Below are 13027 nucleotides of genomic sequence, written 5' to 3' on the forward strand. Positions count from 1 at the left end.
GAGCCTTGGGAAAAGTTGGTGAGCAAAGAGATCTGGGAGTGCAGGTCCATTGTACCCTGAAGGTTGCTGCACAGGTGGATTGAGTGGCCAAGAAAGCATATGGTATGCTTGCCTTCATCGGACGGGCTATTGAGTATAAGAGCTGGCAGGTCATGTTAAAATCGTACACGATGTTGGTTCGGCTACATTTAGAATACTGTGTACTGTTCTGGTGTCCAGCTTACCAACAGGATGTGGATGCTTTGGAGAGGGTGCAAAGAAGATTTACGAGGATGTTGCCTGGTATGGAAGGTGTGAAGAGAGATTGAGTAGGTTAGGATTATTCTCATTAGAAAAAAGACCATTGAGGGGGATCTGATTGAGGTCTACAAAATCATTAAGGATGTAGACAGGGTAGATAGAGATTAGGCTTTTTCCCAGGATGAAGGATTCAATAACGAAAGGTCACGCTTTCAAGATGAGAGGTGTAAAGTTCAAGGGGGATACACGCAGCATGTACTTTACACAGATGTTGGTGGGTGTCTGGAACGCGTTGCCAGCAGAGGTAGTAAAAGCAGGCACTGTAGATTCATTTAAGATGCATCTGTACAGATGCACGAGCAGGTGGGTAGCAACCAGATCCAGATGCTTAGGAATTGGGCAACAGGTCTGGAGAGTAGATTTGGATCAGCTCAGCCTGTTCGTAGGCTGTAAATTTTCTTTGTTCTTTGTTCTTTGACTGACTACCTTCTCAAGGGCAACTTGTAATGGTCAATAATTTCCATCTCAACTGTGTTATACACATCTCAATGAATTGACATTATTTGGACAAGAGAAGCACCCTAGTTGTCAATCAACAGCACATTCATTGCAGATATTATTTTTGACAGAAGTGGACGGCTGGTGCTTAAGATGACAAAAAGCTACAATTTTACTTTCAAGCCTGGAAAAATATTGTTGGTCGCGTTCTGTCATGAATTTTAGAACAAAGAATAAAGAATAACACCGCCCAAGAACAGTTCCATTTGCCCTACTATCCTGCGCCAACATATTTTGCCCTTCTATGCTATCTTCACTTACAGGATCTGTAGCTCTCGAGTTGCTTTCCATTCATGCGTGCATCCAGGTAGTTTGAATGCTACTATTGTGTCTGCTTCCATCTCCATAGGCAGGGCATTCCAGTCATTTACCTCCCTTTGTATGGAATCATTGCCTCAAAATTCCTTTCTCTCAACTTGAAACTATGGCCCCGAGCAACTGACCCTTCCAAAGTGAGAAGAAACTCATGATTTCCAATTTAACCATGTTATTCACAATCTAATCAACTTCTATCAGGTCGTCCGTCAACCTCCTGGGTTCCAGTGAAAATTGCACGCAGCTATCCAGACATTCTGCATGTCTAAAATCCCCCATACCAGGAAGCATCCTGGTAAACCTTTTCTGCGCCCTCTCCAAAGCAACCATATCCTTCTTCCAGAACTGTCAGCAATACTCCACGTGTGACCGAATTAAAACTCTCTTAAATGCAACATACCTTGCCTATCCTTATATTCAGTGCCCATTCCAATGAAGGCAAGCATGCCATAGGCCTTTTGTTCTGTCTTATCTGCCTGTGCGGTCACCTTCAGTGGCCTCATAGAATCCCTATAGTCTGGAAACAGGCCGTTCAGCCCAACAAGTCCACACCAAGCCTCCGAAAAGTAATGCAACCGGACCCCATTCTCCTACCTATTACCTCGTTAACCCCTACAAATGCACAGACCGCTAAACACAGTGGGCAAATTAGTTTGGCCAATTCACCTACCTTTCACATCTTTGGAGGAATCCGGAGCACCCGGGGAAGCCAGGGCGAATGTGTGAGTTCCATACAGAGAGTCAACCGAGGCTGGAATCGAACCCGGGTCCCTGGCGCTGGTCAGCCAGCAATGTTAACTGCTGAGTCACCGTGCTGTCCCTTTGAGCCAGCGTGCCGCCAAGCTGTACACTTGCACACACAGATCTCTCCGTCAATCAATATTTCTAAGAGTTCTGTCTTTCTGTGTATAATTTCCGCCGTACTGTACCTTTCGAAATGCACCACCTCACATTTATCGGGGTTAAATACCATCTGCCAGGTTTCTGCCAATGCCTCTAACTGATGTGATTTCTGCTGTACCCTCTGACAATCATTCCTAATATCTAGAACTCCCCCAGTCTTTGTATCATCCACAAACTTACTAATCAGACCAGCCACGTTTTCCTCCAAATGAGCAGAGGCCCCAGAACTGATCCTTTTGGAACACCACTTGACAAACCTCTATTCCAAAAAGCATATTTGTACCAATACCTATGTTTCTTATTACTGAGCCAATTCTATATCCTTGGTACCATGTGAGTTCACCTTTTGTACAAGCCTGCCACTAGGGTCATTTTTAAAGGTTTTACTGAAGTCCATATAGACAACAGTAGTCGCTTTTCCCTCTTCAATCAACTTCGCCACCTTCTCAAAAAATCTTGATCAAGATACTGAGGTATGACCTCCCCTGTACATAAATCTATTTACTTTTAAATACGCATAGATCTTGTCCCTGAGAATCTTTTCCAATACGTTCCCTACCACTGATGTGTGGGTTACAGGCCTGTACTTTCTTGGATAATCCCTGTTACCCTTCTTAAACATTCAGATTACGTTGGCTATTCTCCAGTCCTCTGGGACATCACCTGTGGCCAAAGAGGACACAAGATGTCTGTCAATGTTGCATCTATTTGTTCTCCTGCCTCGCAGAATATTCTGGAATAGGTCCCATTATGGTCTGGGGACTTAGCTGTCTTGTTTTTTTTTAAACGCTCAATACCTCTTCCTTTTCAATATCAGAATGTTTCTGACAGTGATTTTCTGACAGAACTATGCAAGTTTTCCCCCTGATATTATGAAGTGTGATGCTGCTAAAGGCTTTAAAAGGTGTGTTTTGTTCTGGTTTGTTTAACAGAGAGGAAGATTGGTGGACAGGTGCAAAGCAGTCTAAGAGAAGATAAACTAGTTGTGATGTCTTCGTTGTTTTGATTTTTAAAAAAGCTGGCGCAATGGAAGCAGCCTGAATGGACATGTTCAAGTTGTCACACACAGATCCAAGATGTTAAGTTTAGCTTTCGACAGTTGCTATTGGGGTCTTGAAGGAGTGAAAGTTATTTCTCCCTCTCTTGATTACAGCCTAACGCTTGGGAATGGGAGGTGCGGATTAGGGGTTCTCTTCCTGAGCTGCTGCATTGCATGGGAGACAAAACCTGCTTTCTTAAGAATTTGCCTTTTGCCAGGGATGTGTTCAGTGGTTTGCTTATATTGGAACAGATAATTAGGAGAAGCTATTGTATCTCTTATTTAGCAAAGTTTTCCGATCGAGTTCAGTGATTCCAAGTTCTTTCTTGTTCATTATTAATTATATGGGAGCAGGGAGGTAATGGCAATAAATGACTAGAAAACGAGCTAGTTCCGTCTTTTAGTTACATTGTGATACAATAACGTTTGGTTAAATGTGGCATTGGAACGAACCTGCCTGCATGTTGTGGAGAACAGCACAAATATTGATTGTCTGAACTCCAGTTCATATTTAACTTCAGAATATTTAAGCGTTTGAAATCTTTAATTTGAAACACCTAATAACGTTTGAAATATTGATGTATTTCACGGACTACTGTTATTCAGAATGTTTAATTATGTTCTCTTACAGAATATAAGAAATGAAGACGTGCGCGTGCAGTAATGACATTCATTAAATATACAAAATAACTTGCATTTGCGCAGGACTTTTCCCCCATCACGTGCTGAATCGAGAGCTTCATAAACACTGCTAATTCTTGTAGGCACTGAAGTGTAAGAAATATATATAAAATAATGACGTTATAATCTCGATGGTTCATTTTAATTATGATTACATGATCCCTTTGATTTACTTTCCTTGTTTAATATTCTACAGGGGCGTCCTAATTTCATAATGCGTCTTAAATTAGCCTCTGTATGAAATTTCCCACATTATTAGGAATTCTAAGCATTCCTGACCAAGCCATGAAAATGGTATGGTTGGAGTAAGAACCCACGGAAAATGAGCGGCTGTAGATTCAGAAGCGAGACATTTAAGGGCATTTTGGAGAAGATGTGAACGTTCTGTGCATTGTTTTTTGGTGAGATGACTTAATGTTAGGTTCTATGTGCGCCCGTCAAGTGGAGGAATAAGTAGTAAAAAGAGGTTTTGAAACGTTAGAGCAGAATTAACAACCCAAACTGAGTGTAATCACAATACTGGGAAGGAGTGTCCATAACGAATCAATCTTCAACCTTCAGACCATAACATGAAAGACTTAAGTAAGGTCGTCAGCCTATTTGAGTTTGCTCCACCATTTGATCATGGCTGTTACATGTCTTAACACTATTCTCTTGTTGTAACTCTGGACCCCCTTACGAATCAAGAACCTACCTATCAGAGATACACTCTGTAAGAACGCGATGGCTTGAAAACATTTATTTGTCTTTTTTTAAGCGTGAGATTGGGCGAGATGCAGAGTAAACTCGTTGGCAGAGAGGAAGCAAAGATTTGGAATTAATAGGTCATTTTGAAATTGTCAGGCAGTAACTAATAGGTTGCCACCGCGATCGGTACTATGACCTCAACTATTCACAATAAATATTAATGATTTGGATGAGGGAACAAAATATACCAAGACAAAGTATGAAAATGATACCTACTTCGGTGGGAGGGTGAACTGTGAAGAGTATGCAGCGATCCTCCAGTATGATCTGGACAGGTTGAGTGTGTAAATTAATGGCAGACACAGCATAGTTTGGATAAATGAGAGGTTATTCACTCTGGAAGTGCAAAACAAGAAGGAACATTACTACCTGAATGACTGTAAATTGAGAGAGGACAACTTAGAGTGGCATCTGGGGCGGCACGGTAGCTCAATAGTCGGCTTAGCTGCCTCAGAGTGCTAATGGACAGCGTTCAATTCCAGCCTCGGGCGACTGGTTGTGTGGGTTTTGCACATTCTCCTCGTGACTCCGGGAGTTCCCTCTAGGTGTTCAGATTTCCTCTCACATTCCAAGGGCGTGTAATTTTGTTGGATTGGTCATGTTAAATTGCCCATAGAGGACAGGGATGCATAGGACAAGTGCATAAGTCATGGGGGTGAGTCGTGCTCTTTGTAGAATTGGAATGGACTTGTGGGGCCTAATGGACAGTTTCTACAGTGAAGGTATTCTAAGACTTGGGTGTCTCCAAGTTGAGAAAATCCTTCCTATAATTGAGCATTGGTGACTGGCGTTCATAATGGAAGACACAGCGACTATTTTTGGTCTTGAATGGCACCAGAGGGACATTTGGGAAAAGCTGCAATTCCCTGCTTCTACATTGGCTTCTAAGAGATTCCACCTCAAAGTCATGAATACTGGATTTCGACCTCTGGGGCTATGAGGCAACTAAGTTAACCACCAAACCACTGTGCCGCCTCAGGTCCTGCTGAACACTTTACTCTGCCAATTAACAGTCATTCAGGTAGTAATGGTATTTCTTGTTTTATGCTTCCAATCTGAGTAGCTTCACATTGAAACAGATTATACTGCATCTGCCTTCATTTGCCCAGGTTGCTGCTGACTTTGCAAGGTGTGAATTAGAAGGAAAGGCTGGATTGGCTGGGACTCTTCAGTGGAGCATAGCAGGTTGAGAGACGACCTAATGAAAGCTTGCAAAGTAATGAGGGGAAAAATTAGAGTTAATGTTAATTGAGTTACTCAAGGATGTGGGAATTCAAGACTAAGGGGTATATTTTTAAAGTTGAAAGGAGATCTTTAAAAAAAAGGCACGAGAATTTTGTTTACAAAGTGTGAGATTCACATAGTGAATGAAGTTCCTGAGGATGTGATGGATGTGGATAAAATTACAATGATTGAAAGATATTTGGCTGAGAAGATAAGAGGAAAGGTTTGGTCAGATATGGGTCAGGAGCAAGTCGGTAGGACGAATTCATCTTGGGATCATGCTTGACATAGAATAGTTAGATTGAAGGGTCTGCTTCTCTGCTGCATGACTCTATGATTCGTTATAACTGACAAATCGAGTTCCTTCTTTAAAGAGGCCCTTAAATAAGCAAATGTTTATCAATATTTCCTATTCAAGTTTTGAGAAGGATTCGCCATAAGTCCCAACCAAAGATTGTTAATAAACTTCAGACTGCACACTCTTGGAGTGAATATTTGGACAAAACTTGGAATTTGAAATATGCAAGAAACAAACTTATGGGAAACATTTTTGTTGAATCGATGAGTGATGAGTTAACTGTACAAAATGATATTTCGCAAAAATATAGAATTATGTCTTCACTTTCTCAAGCAACAATAAAAACGGGACTATAAAATCTTCAAGATGGAACCTGAAAAGTTGAAGGGACAGAAACAGATTCTGACTGAGCAAAACCGGTGAAGCTACTGACTGTAGTGACTCTGGAAGGTAACAAATGCGGTTGCTACAGTGGAATAAGTTTTGTTTGCTTTTGTGTAGATTTTGGTCAGATTTGCCTTTGATAGAGTCGATTATGCCTGAAACGTCGAATTTCCTGTTCCTTGGATGCTGCCTGACCTGCTGCGCTTTTCCAGCAACACATTTTCAGCTCTGATACTCCAGCATCTGCAGACCTCACTTTCTCCTGTGCAAGGTTAATAACCCTAAACAGGACACTCACATTCAATGGCATCAACTTTTCTGGCAACATTTCAATCATTACACTCACCTTGGAATTTTCTTACTTTTTGGGACAGATCAAATTTATGCAATCTGAAATGTGTCCCAAAGATCTGATGTTCAATCTTTTGACCGTCAATTCACATCAGCCTATTCTCTTCCATGCTGTGATAATATTTCTTATCTTTTTTTTAGCAGCTGTTTCAGAGCTAGCTCTATCTCCCTCAAATTGAATGCAAGATACACTGTCATTGTTACTGACGTAAAGGGGTATGTGCGTGTGTGAGGGGCTGGGGTGTTTGGGGAGGGCCAGTCTACACTATGCGGTCATGACTTAATTCTATCCCATTCCACCATTCAGGCTCAATTTAGGTCCAGAACATGCAGTTCGAAGAAACTGTCTCAAAAACATTGTGCCAGCTCCCTATTAAGGCATAACATTGCATATCTATATTTTCCAGTTACTATACAGATAAAATCTCTCCTAATGTTTGGTGTGATTTTCTGCAAACTCTCTTTTCTTTTCCTTTTGTCTCCCCCGAACGTTTAGTTATTGATGGGTGACTTGAACATCGCTCCCATAAATAACTACTCAACTTGAGCAATTCTAAACTTGACTCAAATCCATTTCACATGCTGCATCCCCGAAATGAGGTCGCACTTCCATAAAATAGAAACGGCAAATTCTAGGATTCCCAACAGTTCCAACAGCAAACGTGGAGAAAGAAACATAATTTATGTTTACAGTTCGACATGTCTCTGTGAAACATCTTTCACTCGTGCAAATCTCATTGTGAATTAACTGCAACCTAGTTTCCTGTCATTCTGACGTCACCTGGATCCAACCAATTCTTGTCACCCTGCAGGAAGTTTAGTAGTGAAGGCCAAGAGCAGTTTTGTAAACTCTTAGCCTTGGCATATACTGAGCATCAACGCAGCCGGAATTAATTTCAATTCGAGCTGTTGCAGCTGCGATACTTGCAGCAAAGCGTCAGAAAATCATTGTTTTCACAGTGCAGGATTGAGAGGACATAAACATTTGCATGAGATTTGCGGCTGGACTCAATTATTATGCAGATATCCGGTATTATACTGACTGATGAAGGCAGCCATCACCATGGAAGGTACTACAAGTGTTGATATGAGACTTTGGTACGAAAATAATGCAGAATCTGTTGGAGTTGCGTTTGCGGGAGATCATGAACAGTATTCGTCTGTGAAAGTACCAATCAACGTCTTAACCGACGTTCAAGAAATGTTTTGATAGGCTGCCGTTGTGTTGTATTATTGATAGAATATCACATTTGATATTTTCTCATGTGATGTATTACGTGACCGCTGCTGCAGCGATGGAGTTTGGGGATTAACAAAAAAGCAGATTGGATCAGTACAGAAACCAGGACGGTGTTCAGCTCACAGCATTATCGAAGTATCAGTATGGCTGGCTTCATTTGAACACACGGATGAGAAAATTAGCTATAAAATATTGCCTGTCTTTGAGGTAATGTATGAATTGGTGAACAAGAAATGGTGCTGTCTTGGTTTTGGGGACATAGAGTTCGGACTAGTTGAACTTGAAATGAAGTTGAAGATTGGCTACCAGTGTAGAAAATGACGGAGTAGTTGAGGATATACTTGGGGAGAAATTGTAGCAGCTCAGCTGAGGCACTCGTGAGACAGGAGTTGCTTTGCAGGAACAAGCACCATGATCTTGCTGATGGCTCCTGTAAGACGTCTGGTGCACAGCACAGTCTGAAAATGGAATCCCAGGCTTTTAACAGTTCGGCCAGATTTTCGTTTCGTTTAGGGAACAAGAAAATGTGGTTTGGTTCCTTAACAAGAATTTTAAAAATTTATGAGAGCAAATCAAAAATGGAATGGGAAGAAACCCATTTGTGTGTATTGGGAAACCAAGGTATTTTTAAAAAAAATTCTATCTGCATGAATGGGAATATTAAGTGATCTACATTATGCTGGAGTTGGATGTTTCAGATTAGGAACTTCATTCCAAAGGCAGTGTCGCTCAGAGTACCACTCTGTGTTCATTTTAGAGAAGCAAAACGAGAACAATTTTGAAAACGATCTATGTGAAAAGCATTAGAATATTTCCGCTGTGCAATGGTCGTGAACTGTGCATTTCCAATCCTCAGTGATCATCTGTCAACAGTGAGACGGTTGGAGGATGGGGAATTAATCTATGTGTTCTGCCAACCTTAACCAATAGTTGGCGTAGTAGAGATTTTTACTTCAACAAGAGACATTTTGCTCCCTCCCAGCTACGTGAACAAAACCTCAAGATTTTCGTTATTCGATGTGCAAATACGTTTCTGTTGATTTATTATAACTCAAGTTACACCCTTTTTTTTTCAGAAATGCCTGCCCAAAACTATTTCCAGATAACTCTATGCGATCAAATTTCTCCATAAACAGGAAATGTTAAACCGATTATCGCCAAATATCATCAATATCTTGAAGATGGGTAAAGTCTTCAACAAAAAGACATTCTTTAATAAGTGCATGCGTAAATTGAAGAAAGGAGAAGAGGTATATGAGGGAGTATTACTGAACCTCAGGTTTCGGGACGAGAAGCAAAGCTATCGATTTTAGGCCAGTTATAATTCGGAATTCTCCAGAGGGTAGTATTAGATGAATACATATTTCTCAGATGACTTGAGCTGGAGGAAATTTTAGAGATAGAGTTGTGAAGCCATTGAGAAACTGAAAAACAATTTTGAAAGTGAGGCATGGTTTGACACGGCAAAAGGTAGGTCACAAAGCACAGGGGTGATCCAGAATGAATACTTTGTATATGATTACGACACTGGGAGCAGAGGTTTTGAAACGCCAAATTCGGAAAGCAGGATTTTGGCCAGGAATGCATTTTCCAGTTTGCACAAATTCATGAGTTAATGTTTAAATAGCAGATGAGCTAAGTAACAGAAAACAGTGAATTTATAGATATGCAAACAGGGGGTCTCCAAATAGAGGAGTTAAAGGTGTGACCTTACAGCTGTTTATAAAATCTTGAAAAACACAGATAAGATAAATGGCGAAGGTCTTTTCCCCTAGGATAATGGAGTTCAAACCTAGAGGGAATACGTTTAAGGTGACATTGAAAAGGTTTAAAAGGGACCGAAGCGGCACCTTTGTTTTTTGCACAGAATGTGATAGGTTTCTGGAATCTAGTGCCGAAAAAATTGTAGAAACAGTTACAAAATTTAAAAGGCGTTTGGAAGGGTACAATAAGTTGAAAGGTTTGAAGAGTTATAGGCCAAACATCGGCATATTGAACTCGTCAAGTTTAAGAAATCCGTTGGCATGGATGACTTAGACCGCCCGGTCTCTATCCATGCTGCGGAAGTCTCTGCAGTTTGGAGCTCAGCTCACAGTTAAAGATGAGGCAAACGCTGTGAACCATCTCTTTCAGCAACATGACATAATGATACAACAACATGATACAATCATATGTTTTATGTAATATCTGAGAGTTATCGATTGAACAGGACATCACAGAAACAGTTTAATCGAAAGTACAAAAGGGAGTAAGTCTCCTTTTTTTGTAATTTTAGGACTACAGCCTACTGCACCAGTCATCAGTCTATTTTATTCTGTAACTGAAGAACGGAGAGCAAACGGATTTGTACATCTGATTTGTACAATCAGCAAATACTATCCTAAAAACATTGTGATCAGTTGGCAGAAGAACAAAAATATCATCAGTTCTGGTTTTACAACTACATCCCCAATGAAAATATCGGCCAATAACTTCAGCTCTACAAGCTTACTTAAAGTATCTCAGCAGGAATGGAGCAGCGGCTCTATGTACAGCTGTCATGTTTCTCATTCTGCAACGAACAGTAATCAGAGAAAAGAAGTTAGATCAACATCCGGTAAGAAAATTAAATGTACTCACAAGCTCACAATCATAAAAGATAGTCATATTCATAATCAGTACAGGACGAGATGGAATATTATACTGGTAGTCTGCAGTTGAGAGTGAAGAATTCTTGAACTGGGTGCAGTGAGTGATATCAATAGTAATTTATAGTGCAGGGATTTCTTGGACAGCATTTCAGTGACTTGTCAGCGATAATGATCTTAATTGTCGTCTACACTTAAATTCATTGAGCATCGCTGTGTGGTAAATTTCCTGTCTCTCAATGTCAGTCTTCCTTTTTATCAATTTCTTTGTTACTGTCAGTCTTGCTCTGTCTCTGTTTATCCATCCGACTGTATGTTTCCACTGATCTCTCTTGTTCTTCGTTTTCTGTCTCTTCCATTCTCCATATCGAAAATAATTCTTCCTTTGCCTTTCCGTCACTGTAGATATTAATCATTGTTGTGCATCATTCATTGTTATTCCATGTGCTTTTCTTTCTGCGTGCATCGGTCACTCTCCATGCCTCCTTCTCTAGTCTTTTTGATACTGTCTGACACTCACCCTCTCTCTGGTTATTTTCTTTGGTATGTCACTCTCATTCTATCAATGACAATCTTTCTGCGTACATCTCACTGTCTCACTCTGTCTGTCTTTACCTCGCTCTCTCCCTAATTATCTCTTACTTCATATGTGATGCAAATCAATAACATGGAGAAAACAACCGTGTTTCAAATTCAATACATATTGGTGAGAGAAATGGGTATATTTTCCAATCTCTTGTAACTTTCGCAGTTACATTATTGGAACATGATCCGGAATCTGAATCTCTGATTCGTCACTAACAGAGATTGCTGTGCTGCAAAGGAATCCATTAGTTGAAGAAATCTGGATTAATAAAAGTGCCACTCTGGTTTGTGAAGTGGTCTCTACAGTTTCTGCTGGGGTAGTCATCTCTTGGATGGTGGATGGGGAGGTAAGGAATTATGGTGTGAAAATCGAAGCAGCTAAAATAGAAGGAAACCAATATCTGACCATCAGCCGCTTGACCAGCAGCGTGGAAGAGTTGCAGAGTGGGACGGAATACATATGCTCCGCAAAACAGAATCAGTCATCGACCCCAGTATCAAAATGAACAGGAAAACAAAGATGTTGGTTATGAAAAGGAATTTTTTTTTATAAACGTTTTATTAACGAATGGCCATAAACAAAAAAACTAATATTCTCTATAATTCTATGACAGTCGTACCAATTAAGCCAAATCTCCACATCTTTCCCCCGTCACCAGAAGAGATTCAAAACACCAGCTCTGCCACTCTAACATGTTTGGTAAGAGGATTCTACCCTGACAGTATGAATATTTCCTGGGAGAAAGACGGAACTTCTGTGAGCACAAACATCACCAATTTTCCCACTGCTCTGGAACAGGACCTGACTTTCAGTGCAAGGAGCCTTCTCATTTTATCTGCAGTAGAATGGAACAGTGGAGCAAAATACACCTGCACTGTCTCGCATCCACCTTCCCAATCCATTGTGAAAAGGGTTATCGGGAACCCAAATGTAAGAACTGTTTCTCAGGAATTATTCTCACAAATAATGCTTTGTGACAAATGTCGACATTAGATGAAACTGTGATCGAATATTCAAAGATTCAGAAAACATTAAAATTCACGACAACTCCTTGAAAAAAAAACTTTAACACAGACCAGGCAGGCAGTTGGTAGACCGTAGAATAAATGATATCCAACAAGTGCTCCACTTCAACCAGTGTGAGAACCGTTGATATAACAGATACAATGATCCATTTCCTACAGCATTGGTCACGATCTGGCAGGTTTGAGTTCGAGTATCATCGGCTCCAGAGATGTGTCATAACTTTTCTAAATAGGTTGATGAGAAAAGTTGTTCTTTTGAAAAAAATCTTCATTGCACAATTAACTCTTGAAGGTATGATACCTTTAGACAACAGTTAATGATGACAAATGGAAGAATGCTGCCAACCAATGTTTCATAATCCTGCTTTCGGTCCAGCATAAGTGATTGCTGACTTCAACTGAGAGGTACGAATAAATACAACCCGAACAGTTGACTAAGTGTGGAGCTCAATTATGTAAATTATCTTGTATATTTCAAGGATTCTATTCTTCAGTACCGTTCTCATTAGACGTCGCCAGAATAGACAGATAACTGTGCAAACCATTAGTGGCCTTAAAGCAGTGAATAGTAATGCCCCAAGCTTTGAACACTGATCTATGGTACATGGGTTTGTGATTAAGGGAGTAGATTAATGGGCTGAAATACCTCTCTGGTAATTCATCTGCTGACAATTACTGTGTAAATTTCGATGGATCACTAGCTTAGGTGACTGAAGGGTGCAAACAAATCTCATACAACAATGGGAAAGAACAAAGAAGCAACCGAGCAAATGTTGTTGATGGACTCAGTCACAAACGTTTCGCATGAC

The 13027-nt window shown here is 40.4% G+C and overlaps 1 pseudogene; it reads left to right on the forward strand.

Annotated features, from left to right (window-relative positions):
- LOC132828625 (Ig heavy chain C region, membrane-bound form-like) overlaps positions 1-13027 on the forward strand; it is a 136250-nt pseudogene that overhangs the window by 75267 nt on the left and 47956 nt on the right.

This window comes from Hemiscyllium ocellatum, chromosome 27, assembly GCF_020745735.1.
Source record: "Hemiscyllium ocellatum isolate sHemOce1 chromosome 27, sHemOce1.pat.X.cur, whole genome shotgun sequence".
Classification (NCBI taxonomy): Eukaryota; Metazoa; Chordata; class Chondrichthyes; order Orectolobiformes; family Hemiscylliidae; genus Hemiscyllium; species Hemiscyllium ocellatum.